We start from the raw sequence: 13,123 nt of genomic DNA on the forward strand, positions 1-13,123 counted from the left end.
CACAGTTGGCCTCTTGTTCATTCGTTTATTTCACTTGGAAGTTCTATGTATTCTCTTCTCTTTTGTTTTTTCCTTTATTTTTAGAACGTGATGATTTTCTCGAGAAGTCGTAGCCGATTGGTGGACTACGGTGCCTGTCGCTTTGGGGCGATTATTTTAAGGAACTGTTGCTCTTAAGGCGTACAGTTATTTTGATAGTTGGACGAGTCTATATGGCCCGAGGAACATACCTTGAGGCGTAAGACTTTGACCGCTCTTGTTGTTGCATATTTTTCCTTTTGAACGCGTTCGTGAATGTTCAATACTTAGAATGATGATATGTATGTGCGAACGAGCGTTCATAGAATGGCCGTTGTGTGCGGTCCATTAATCAGTTTGCTTGAATCATATTTTTTTTTTTTTTAGCAATGACTGATTTTGAATAGTTTGCTTAGAAGCTTGATAGGGTTCAGGCCCATTCATGAAGTGGGCTCAAGCATCGTGCCCTTTTGATTGTCAAACATTTGCTTCGAGATTTTTATTTTTCTATGGTCGTTTCGTAGCTTGGAGCCCCCAAGTATGCATGTTGAGATGCTTCCTTTTGGCGTACGATTTTGTAGGTTCTTTCGAGAAAGATGCCTTGGGGTTCCGCTCGTGTAGGTGCGAGCTATCCCTTTCGTGGTAGGTAATATTTTGCTACCTCTAATCCTTAATGTAGAAGTCGTGTGGCTTGCATTTTGAATTTGCGCGATAAGTAGTCTTTGCCTCTTTTACACATACTCTTTGGTCGTGCCCGCATTAGTGCAGTATGTCTTACTCTCCTTTTTTAGACTTGTACTGTGGGATGGTTAAACTTTATGGTGCGACGTAGGCTTGTGTGGCCTAACGGCGTGTCTTAGAACATTCCTCCAGGTGTTGGGATATCATTATTATTGGAGTACTTCATCACGCCTTGTTCAGGTGCTCGAACAAGTGTAGCACCTTCTGCGTGGGTTTGCACGGCTTATTACTTCGTTCGGTGCGAGGATTCATAGGTGTTTTTTTTTCTTATTTTTATATCTGGGCAAAACTTGGCTAGCAGAAAGAATCAGCGCCCAGGCTGGGGCGTTAACGATATCGGCGCCCAGCTCTGGGCGTTGAAAATGAGTTCTGGGCAGAACTTTGACAGTATTTTTTCTTTCGCTTTTGCTTTGGAACGATGTAGACTGTGTAACGGGCGCTTTATAGGGCGAGCGTTATGTGCAGTGGTTTGATCGGAGTTTTGGTGACTCGCGATTTTCAGTTACCCTTGTTAGTGGGGTGACTTTATATATTCTAAGTAGTGCTTAGAATTTGGGAGGGGTTGTAGCCATTCTAAGGTTTGTTTTTCACAATTTAAAGTTTAGGATTGTGCCCTTATGACGTGTGTATAGCATTAGCGTCGAGAACTTGCGATAAAATCATCATTTTCAGCATTTTTAGAATGTTTTTCTCAAGCCCCCAATTGTAGCTACAGGATTGGCTTGGTGCTATAATGCTTGGCATACGTTTTTGTGCATTCATGGTGACATGGATCATGAATAGTTTGAACCAGACTCGTTTAGTGCGAGGTACGTTCGAGTAGTGATCTGCTACTTCCCTTGTAAATGTCGTATTGTCGACATTGCCATGGTCAAGGTAGTCACATGTTGTAGTATGCCTTGGCCAAAAGCTAGGTGCCTTTCTTTACCCATAGTCATATTTAGAAATATTTTTGACTCACTTGCAACATCGGGATAAACGCATACTTAGCTTAAACCAACGACACTTTATTATGTTCGAAAAAGTCTTTGAAAATTACTTGAAAATTATTTAAAATCCGAATCCTACTGTGTACAATCCGAGGTGTCCTAAGTAAGTTGACTTATAGAAGGGTTATATGAGTGAATCAAAATACTGTTACGTTTTTTGGAATGCTGTCTAAGGATTTGCTGGAAGCCAGGGTGCAGGCGTCAAGATATACTTGTGCCCGTTTGGCATATGCTTTCAGGCTTTTAGGGCCATCTTTTGCGGGAATATAAACCGTTTTCAAATCGACTTAGATTTACTTGGTGTATGTCCGTACAAAAGGTCAAGGTATACCTAGTTCTCTCCCTAGCTCTTTGATTTCAATTTTTAGCCCCCAGTTGCTATCATGTATTCCCATTAATGATGCTTTTAGATTTCGATTTTAGATGCCCGTGTCATATGTCTGAGTAGGGTGAGCCTTGGTTAAGTGCCAAGTCCTATTGACAATGTCTGATTTTTTCCAAAGGGGATTAGCAAGCATTTGAATTACCATGAACGGGTGCCCTGAGTTCGAAGGAACGATGGGGTGATGCCGTAGAACAATCCTCTTTATTGCAAGCTTACTGCCTTTACTACTTGTCGGCGACTATGACTGTGTCTAGGGGTGAAAGAAGGTCTTTAAGCGAACGACTATGTCTAGTGGTGAAATAAAGTCTTTAAGTGAGTTAGTTCGCTTTTAGGGAGGGTCAAGTCGAATACTTTAGAGGTCATGGACGCTTGCGCTAGCCCCCATTCAATTGAGGCAAAGCGATCTTTTTGAGTCTTGGCTAAGTGCCTAGGAGTGTGAGTGCTCCTTCTGGCAAGGGTACGTGCCCTTATTATTTTTCGATGTGTGCTCATTTTGGCATCTTGATGACTTGGATTCTTCTTCGTGCTTTCAATTTTTCTTTCGACTTGGATTGCAAGCAATTAAATTTCAATAAGGGACTTCTATTTTTTATTCTTGTTTTTCTATAGGCTTTAATATTTTTGCAAATTGGTTGGACCGAATCATGGATTGCCTATGTGTCCGCCTTAAATAGATTTAATTTGGAATCAGGTCTTGCGTAGTTCTTAGCTTAGAAATGAAGGAAATAATGCCCTTGGTCCAAGTATGCATTCTATGTTAAGTCTAATAAATGCGGTTTAGTATTAATTAACAAGTTAATAATTCAGTGAGATCAAGTGAGCTGAATGCCTAGCTAGAGGCCGCTTCAGTTCAAGTGGAATTAATGATATTAATCCACAGCTTACTCTTGACTGAACCCGTAGGGTCACACAAATAGTACGTAAACGGATCAAGTATTTAATGGCATTAAATACTCCATCTATGAATATTCGGAACCGACGGATCTTGGTTTCAGTGGGAGCTAAGATCGTCACAGGCAAGAAATGAATACTCCGGAAACGATGATATTGCCGGAAACGGAAATATGGATCGTATCGGAAATATGAATATTATCAAAGTCGTAGATGTTGCCGGAAACGGAAACATGGTACGTATCGGAAAATATTATTGGAAATGGAAATATTACCAGAATCGGAAATATTGCCGGAAACGGAAATATTGTCAGAATCGGAAATATTACCGGAATCGGAAAATAATTCCGGAAACGGAAATATTAAATATTTGTTCGAAACGGAAATTAATTCCGGAATCGGAAATATTAAATATTGTTCGTATCGGAAATAAATTCCGGAACTGGAAATTTAATCGGAAGCGTATCGTACGAATTAGCATCGGACGAGGCCTGCCGGACGAAGGCCCAGCACGAAGCCGGGCCATCGCCCAGCAAGCACGCGCGCCACAAGCCCAGCCAAGGCAGCGCCCAGGCCTACCGCAAGGCAGGCCCAGCGCGCGCCAAGGCCACGGATGCGTGGGCCGCGCTGCGTGGGCTGCTGCTCGCACGCGCATGGGCAGCCCTTGTGGCTGTCGTGTGTGTGTGAGTTTGTGCTCATGCGTGATTCCTAAATCTACAAGAGTTAGTGTATGATTAAATTCCTATTCCTAATTGGATAAATTAATTAAATAGAATTCATGTAGGATTCTAATTTCAATTAATTCGTATCCTACTAGGATTACGATTCCTTTTCCATAACTCTATAAATAAAGGCCTAGGGGTCATTATTTATACACAAGTTTTAAGTATTCAAAACTAAGATTTTTAAGCAGAAAAATCAGCCAATATTCTTGCCTACCTAACCGAAAATATTAGAACCTTAAGGGCGATTCTAGTTGGTCAATCTTAAGGCGGATCCGGACGTGCTGTGGACTATCTACGGAGGGACGACACTTGGAGTCCTAAAGACTTGTTCTTGTTCGGTTCGGGCGCAGCTAGGGAAGGCACGCAACAAAGAGTATGCATCTAAACTATGCTAAATGATTATGTGTAAATAATATGTTTCCTGGCTTTATGGTTTTTCCGCATGATTTATGAACTGTCATATGAATCATAACCTAATAGTGGTATCACGAGCCCCTTATTATTTTCATAATCTAAATTGCATGAACATGGTTAAATATTACAAATTTGCAAGAATTAAAAGGGGTGATTAATTTTCGTAATTGTTAATTAATTGCAAATTGCGTTTATTTAATTATACGTACGCAGTTTTTCGGCAGTTTCTTCGTTACTCATCCAAATCGAGTGATTTTTGTGTCAATTCCGCATGTAAAAGGCATTCTAAAATTTTGACAAAAAAAGGTATTTTTCTGCCGAACCCAGAATTCTCAAATTCGAAGCCTAACTATGACTTTTCGAAGGTTTTAGTTTTTCGAATGCAAAATTTCGTAAATTTAAGATGTTAATTTAAATATTTGCGATTCTTGTTGATAAATCTTGAATTTTTGATTGACCTACTGCATATGTTTAACAAGTTTGAATGCCTAGTCTTGTTAATTATGCAATCTAATTTGTAATTATGATTAATTTGTTGAAAATTAGAATAATTTAGAATTAATTTGATTTTCATAATTAATTGTAATTTAATTAGAAACCTATGATTAAAAACCACCATAAAAATTGTAAATTTACGATAAATTTTAAATTTTTATGACCTAGACTTGAATCCATAACAATCGGAAATCAATTGGATAATAAATTTTCGATTTTTCGCCCTAAAATTATGAAATTAATAATATTTATTAATTTGTCATTAATTTTAAATATAAATTTTAAATTTTATGCGATTCGTTCATATAACTTGCACGCACGAAGCAATGGACGCTTCGTGTCACCCTTAAGGGGTGTTGTATAATGCGGGCATGCGACGACGAGCAAGGGAGCTCGTCGCCCGTGCGGCACGATTGCAATGAGCAAGGGCGTAGTGCACGAGCACAAGGCAGCAACCCTGCCTTGTGTCGTGTGCCACGAGCAATGAACGAATGGGCATGGGCGAAGGGCGAGCCAAGGCAGTCGCGTATGGGCAGCAAGCGAGCTGCGCCACAACGCGCGCTGCCTCGCACAAGAGCGCGCAGCCTCGCGCGCAGCGAGCGCAAGCTCGCGTGCCACGAGCGCTGCGCCCAGCATTACTCGCGCGCACAGCGCGCGATGTCGCCCGCCCAGCGAGCGATGTCGCGCCCCAGCGAGCGATGGCTCGCGCGCACAGCGAGCGATGTCGCGCGCCCAGCGAGCGATGTCGCGCGCCCAGCGAGCGATGTCGCGCGAACAGCGAGCGATGGCTCGCGCGCCCAGCGAGCGATGTCGCGCGCCCAGCGAGCGATGTCGCGCGCGCGCACTGCAAGCGATAGCTCGCGTGCGATGAGCGCTGGCGCGCGCAGCGAGCATCAATGCGTGCGGAGGCTTGCGATAGGGAAGCAGCAGCTATGCGACGAGCGCATGGGCTGCGCGCACATGGCCAGCAATGGCTGTATGCGTACGGTCCATGGGCGTGCAACGCGTAGGGTGTTTGCGTTACGATTAGATCGTTTTGAATGTTTAATTTGAAAATTTCAGTTCACGTAATTTTAATTAATTTTAAAATTAATAATTTGAATTATTTTCTTGGATTTTAATTTTGAATATTATAATTATAATAAATATTATTTATTCTAATTATTTTACTAAAATTAAAATCATGAATTAATTTAAATACGACTGAAATTAAATTAAATTTTTGGATTCAATTATAAATTGATATGAGCTTTAAATTTTAATTAAATTTGTATGTTTCCGGTTGGACTAGAAATACATTTTTATGTTTAAAATTGGTAAAGCATATGAATTTATTGGTTTAAGTGGGAGCGCTTTTTAGTCATAAACTCTTGATTAGGTCTACAAATCCTTAAGGTTAAAACAACTTGATTAGAATTAATAAGGACTGAATAATTGGTAGATTATTGGTGCCCTTGATTAATTGCTGCAAATGTTTACGTGATGCATAATGTGTTATACTAACCAGCTATGTGGGCCATTCATGATAATGAATGGGTGAATGGTATATATTGTATATGTACTGTTTTGCAGGTTATGAAGTGACTAGTATGGCCCAAATAGGATAGAAAATATGGTATGCGTACCATTAATTTGAATGTAATTGGTCTAAAGTACCAAAGTTATTTTTCAATTCAAATATGGTCTGCGAACCATCAAATAGTTGTAATTAGTTATAGCTTATCCTATTTGAAGAAAATGGTGCCTCCCACGGAGATTTTCAAGACGGACTTTGAAGTCAAAGCTTCAAGATGAAGTCGGGCCATACTAGATCACAAATATCTTATGCATGTTTTAAGTTATTTATTGTTTTAAATATGTCTTAAAATGCATGAGATCAAAAGCTTGATTATGTTGCATGATTAAGGATTTTAGTTCACTTAAAATCTAACCAACATAGTAAGAGCTTTAAGTTCCAAACTTAAAAATTGAGTTAAAAGGTGCCATGCCAAAATATACACTTGCTTGGATATCCTTTACATCAATCTAGTAATAGTTTTCGCTCAGCGAGGTGTTACTTATTGGTCCTAAAGGGGCAAGGTACACAAATAATTGTGAGTACACGTTAGTTTTGGTGAAACTCAACGATATAAGTAAGGAGTCCTTTTATGTCGTGGCAAAATCGATAGGTTTACCTAATAAGTTCTTAGACGTACCTATCAACCAAGAGTAGTTTCTAGACTATTAGCAAAAGGCTTTTGCTTACCTAAAATGTTTTAGGATTAAGTCGACAAACTGTGCTTAGTTCTTCAATGATTTTAGGATCTTGGAATCATTTTATTCACACCTGCCGGAACAATAAAATCGAATAAAATGCTAATAACTTGTTTGAATTGCATGGTTGCTTTAATTTCAAGTTATTATTCATGATAAATGTTTAGACTTTGCATGCTTCAATGTATGTTTTAATTATTGTTTATAATTAAATATCTTGCACTGCAATAAATCCTTTTAGAAAGGTAACAGTAAATTTCCTCGATTGGTAGTGAATCCAAGAACGATTCACGGAAAAGAGAGAAAGTGAGCAATTTAAAATGTACGTTTCTTATATCGACTTTTATGGTTGTTTTCGAATATCAAAATCGAATGGCAAACCAATTGGTGCTTGTGAATTCAAAATACACTGTAGTTTTGAGATCATAAAGCATTGAGCTTAAATGCTCAGCTTTACCAATGGTTAACAACCTAATATCTTTGTCCATTTAATTCTCGAATGAGTCTAGTCCCTAGACATTCGAATAGATCGATACTTAGAGAACTTTAGAAGCTTCTGGTAAGATCATCTAGTTGAAACAAAATATTCAACATAAATTAAAATGGTAAAGAACCTTGTTGGTGACGTTGGACATGTCTAACAAAGTATAAAAGTCAACACTAAAGAATTCAATTCTTAAGACTATAAGAAAGGGTACAAGAAATAGGAAAACGAGGAACAAATGAAAGGAATTTACGATTCCGTTTCTACCTATAAGTTTATGTTTAAAGAGAAGTGACCTAGCAATCAAACTTCCTTGGTATCATATACCGCTTGAGGTTCTTACTTCGGTAATAACTCAAACAATGGAAGCTAGGATACACTAATGACCTACAAGTGGGAAATGAAGCATGGCAATGCTACATTAGTTGTAGGGTCATCTAGTTTGTTTTAAGTCCTTTCAAAGGCTGGAACTTAATGGCTATTTTGTTCCATAATCAGCATACCTAAATTTCTGTTTTTCAAAACACAGAAAAACTCACATTCAAGAAAAACAAAAACAATGTTTGTTTGTTTATTTGAATGAAATGGTCAATTACAGATTGAGTCAATATGCTTGATTAAAACAAACAACTCTTTAAAGAACTTTACTAGGTTCAAATCAACTTCTTGATTTGAGTTCCACTAATCTTTGGCATTGTTGCTTAGACCATATCAACAAGTTAACATTAAAAAGCTCTATTTTGATGGACTTTTGAAAGTTGGTTGATTTCTAGATCAACTTAAGACAAGCTAGTCTTACTTGTTGAAAGTAACAAGGAATATGAACTATTGTTAGAACGCCTAGACGATAGAGTTCAAAGCTAAAGAAAGGTTTTATGACTTTATTATTTCACATGGATTTGAGTGAATATAGGTTTATTTACTCAAATGTGATATAAGTTGAATCTGTTTGGCTAGTTCAAAGATTCAGAGGTATAAAATCCACTTGGCAAGAAATCATAAAGATCTAGGTTAGATCATGTTGATGATTACTTGAGACCAAATATGATCATCAATGATTGTGTGTTGTAATTTCACAATCTAGGTCCATAAGATATGGCATATCTTAGTTGGAATAATCGAAGTCAATTAGTACTTGATTCGATCAATGATGAATCATAAAGACTTTTCCTATAATTTCTAAAACAAAATGCTCAACTACCACCAAACTAAACTAAATTCGTCAAAGCTATAGAAAAGAAATTTCAGAATATCTTTTCGATAATATATATCTAGAGAGTTGCTAAATTCAGTGGGAGCTTAGTGTTTGTTATTCGACAAACTAAGGCCCAAGTATAGATATATGTTTCATTGTGATTTATTCAAATGAGACACAAGGGTATTGTTTCTACCACGAATTTTTGAGAACATAATGTTTGTTTGATCGAAATAATGTCCTTTTGGAGATTCGTTTCCAAAATGACAAGTGGGAGAAAATAGACCTCGAAAGTCTTCGAGGCGAACAACAAACATAAACGGACATTCCGGAGGCTTTTCGAAGTGCTTTAGAAAATCCGAACTTATTTTTTAAGGACTTTAGAAGTGGCTTTAGAGAATAGACATCTCTTAGAAGACTTTACAAGTGCTTCAAGGAGAACAGAATATTCAAAGGACTTTCAAGTGGCTATTGATATTCTATTGTTTGATGTTCTATACCCAAGTAGGCATAGAATTCAAGTCACTGAAACTATGAGATTCTTCTATTAGATAGTGAAGAAACATAGAGATCAGGTCAATGAAACTATGAGATTCTTCTATTAAATAGTGAAGAAACCTACAACTTGCAGTCAAACTATTATCATGTAGATTAATGAGTTTGTGACTTGTAAGAAAGCTATGACGAAACCCAGATTCCCTAAAATGGTTAGAGGCCATATATAGACTCAAATGTTTTAAATGGTTAGAGGCCATAAAACATACTCAATGTTTTGATGACAAAATTGAAATTTTGTTGATTTGCAAGAATAGTTTCACACCTATTGGTTGCAAGTTTGTTTTAAGGATAAAAACCATCAAACATGGAATTGTGTTCACACACAAAGCTAGATTAGTTGCTAAAGGTTACAAGCAAATTCATGGCATGGATTGTGTTGAAACCTCATGCAAAATCGTAATGCTTAAGTCTATAATTCAAGCAATGATTGCATATTGGTACATATGGCAATTGGATGACAAAACGTATTCCTCAATCAAATGATGGAATACAATATGTACATGGTATGTCATAGAATTTGTGGATCCAAATAAATGCTTGAAAAGAAAGCTAGCTTACGAAATCTAAGTACAGATTTAAGCAAGCAATTGGGAGTTGGAACTGTATTTTAGTGAAGCTAATAAGTATTTTAGTTTCATAAAATGTACATGATTCTTATAGATGTATAAGAAGTTTAGTGGGAGTACATAAAAACTTATTTGGTCCTATGTGTATCACACACATATCTCTCTATTGTGAAATAACATTCAAATGCTAATGACTTAGATTTGAAATTATTCATCAATGATGGACCATGGCGAAACTTAGTACATATTGGGTATTAAGATCTATTTACAAAGATCTTATAATATTGTTTTAGATTAAGTAATGACATTTACTAAATCAAACACGAAAGTCTCCATTGGAGATATTCGACCCATGTGAATAAATCTAAGTAAAGAATGTTTGAACTATGTATAAGCATTTACTAAGTTAAACATCAAAGAGTCTAAATGAGATTCTTAACCTATATTATATGTCAAAGAATTTAGCTGGATTCAGTATCTACTAGAATTGAATGAGCTAAAGTTACATGAATAGAATTCAATTGGGAATTATTCTGCAAAAGAATTTATCATGTATGATATAATATGAGGATCGCCAAAAACGTATCGTATGACTTTAGGCATGACGAACATATACCAATCTCTATTGATCTAAGTGAAGATCAACTAGATTGAGACCAAGAATACTTATGGTACTTGAAAAGGTACATAGGAATAGTTCTTGATTCAAGGAAATAAAGATACGCTAAATATTGATGCTACACGCATAAACACTGGCAAAGGATCAAGCAAGACCCTTTGGAGTTAACCATTGATAAGGACGAGCTATAGAGCATCGTGTTTTAAAATGGCAACATGGATTGGAGACCATGAGTTGTTGCGTGGGAAATTAAAATAATAATTTCTATGTTCTAAGATATAGTTGGAGAGTCTTCCACATATCTATGAACTGCTTGGATAGGTAAATCCAAACAAAGCATCACTAGCAACCTATACAGTTGAAGTAAAAGTACTTATTGCCTAAGAAGCAATAAAACAGGGTTGTTTGTTTATGTTAAAGAGTTCTTCACTGAACTTGGATGGATCATATGTCTTCTGACTTGATGGTTCTTCATTGCAAGATGCGTAGAACTACTCTTGTAGCTAGAAGGAATAGATCACAAAACAAACACACTCAAAAGATCTTATCATCATATCTCGAAGAACATTCGATGAAAAGATATTAAGATTGGCAAAGCATGATAACTAAACCTATGCAACAAGTGAGAAGCAACACTCACGTTGTAGCACTGGAAATCAAGCATAGCTTTGAATTCCATGAACTGTTTTAAAGATGGGTTTGAGGCCCATGGTTGTAAAACATTGGGGTTGAACATTTATCATATATGAAATGTATTTTCATATTCCATTTAATCTTGGTTTAGTATTAAATGATGAGTCCCTTCAACTTGACGATATATTCAAGATAGACTGTCAGGACCAGTCCTGTGACTAAGAAATGTCTATCAAGTGAACTTGAATGTCAAAGGTTGAAAATGGTCCCTAATCGGAGTTTTCTATAAAATTGGACGCATAGAAAACGTTAGACGATTAGAATGCAAGATGACTAGTAGTTCTGTTTCTTGAACTATGTGGACATGGCAATGTCATAATCATTTGCATAGATACTTACTTTGGGAAGACTAGTATCGGACAAGACCTATGAAACTTTACTGTAAGAGATGAAAGTCTGTCATAAGTAAATTTCATTAAATTATTAGACACTAAATCCTCAATACCTGAGTGATTTGAGATTACTTGTTTGAGAACTGGTTGCGTTGATGTTGACCAACCGTCGCACCGTAAAAGGAGGCTATAAAGGCAACGCTCAGGTAATCACCTATCAAACGAAGTCTAATCTCAAGATCGCAAGATTGGGATTGTCCTCCCATAAATCGGGATGAGATGCTTAAAAGTTGTACAAGGCCACTCGGAGAGCTAGAAACTGTGAAATGCATGGCCGTGCTCGGATGAATCATAGGCTATGATTATCTGTTTATTTGATCAGTTGAACTCTGAAACCGAGGAACACCTCTGGACATAATAAGGATGACAACTCTTACCTTATGTTCAAGAGCAAGCATCGAGCGACAAAGGAATTAGGAAATGCACACTTGTCCCTAAGGACAAGTGGGAGACTGAAGGAAATAATGCCCTTGGTCCAAGTATGCATTCTATGTTAAGTCTAATAAATGCGGTTCAGTATTAATTAACAAGTTAATAATTCAGTGAGATCAAGTGAGCTGAATGCCTAGCTAGAGGCCGCTTCAGTTCAAGTGGAATTAATGATATTAATCCACAGCTTACTCTTGACTGAACCCGTAGGGTCACACAAATAGTACGTAAACGGATCAAGTATTTAATGGCATTAAATACTCCATCTATGAATATTCGGAACCGACGGATCTTGGTTTCAGTGGGAGCTAAGATCGTCACAGGCAAGAAATGAATACTCCGGAAACGATGATATTGCCGGAAACGGAAATATGGATCGTATCGGAAATATGAATATTATCAAAGTCGTAGATGTTGCCGGAAACGGAAACATGGTACGTATCGGAAAATATTATTGGAAATGGAAATATTACCAGAATCGGAAATATTGCCGGAAACGGAAATATTGTCAGAATCGGAAATATTACCGGAATCGGAAAATAATTCCGGAAACGGAAATATTAAATATTTGTTCGAAACGGAAATTAATTCCGGAATCGGAAATATTAAATATTGTTCGTATCGGAAATAAATTCCGGAACTGGAAATTTAATCGGAAGCGTATCGTACGAATTAGCATCGGACGAGGCCTGCCGGACGAAGGCCCAGCACGAAGCCGGGCCATCGCCCAGCAAGCACGCGCACCACAAGCCCAGCCAAGGCAGCGCCCAGGCCTACCGCAAGGCAGGCCCAGCGCGCGCCAAGGCCACGGATGCGTGGGCCGCGCTGCGTGGGCTGCTGCTCGCACGCGCATGGGCAGCCCTTGTGGCTGTCGTGTGTGTGTGAGTTTGTGCTCATGCGTGATTCCTAAATCTACAAGAGTTAGTGTATGATTAAATTCCTATTCCTAATTGGATAAATTAATTAAATAGAATTCATGTAGGATTCTAATTTCAATTAATTCGTATCCTACTAGGATTACGATTCCTTTTCCATAACTCTATAAATAAAGGCCTAGGGGTCATTATTTATACACAAGTTTTAAGTATTCAAAACTAAGATTTTTAAGCAGAAAAATCAGCCAATATTCTTGCCTACCTAACCGAAAATATTAGAACCTTAAGGGCGATTCTAGTTGGTCAATCTTAAGGCGGATCCGGACGTGCTGTGGACTATCTACGGAGGGACGACACTTGGAGTCCTAAAGACTTGTTCTTGTTCGGTTCGGGCGCAGCTA

Source organism: Spinacia oleracea, chromosome 3 (genome assembly GCF_020520425.1).
Source record: "Spinacia oleracea cultivar Varoflay chromosome 3, BTI_SOV_V1, whole genome shotgun sequence".
In the NCBI taxonomy this organism is placed as follows: Eukaryota; Viridiplantae; Streptophyta; class Magnoliopsida; order Caryophyllales; family Amaranthaceae; genus Spinacia; species Spinacia oleracea.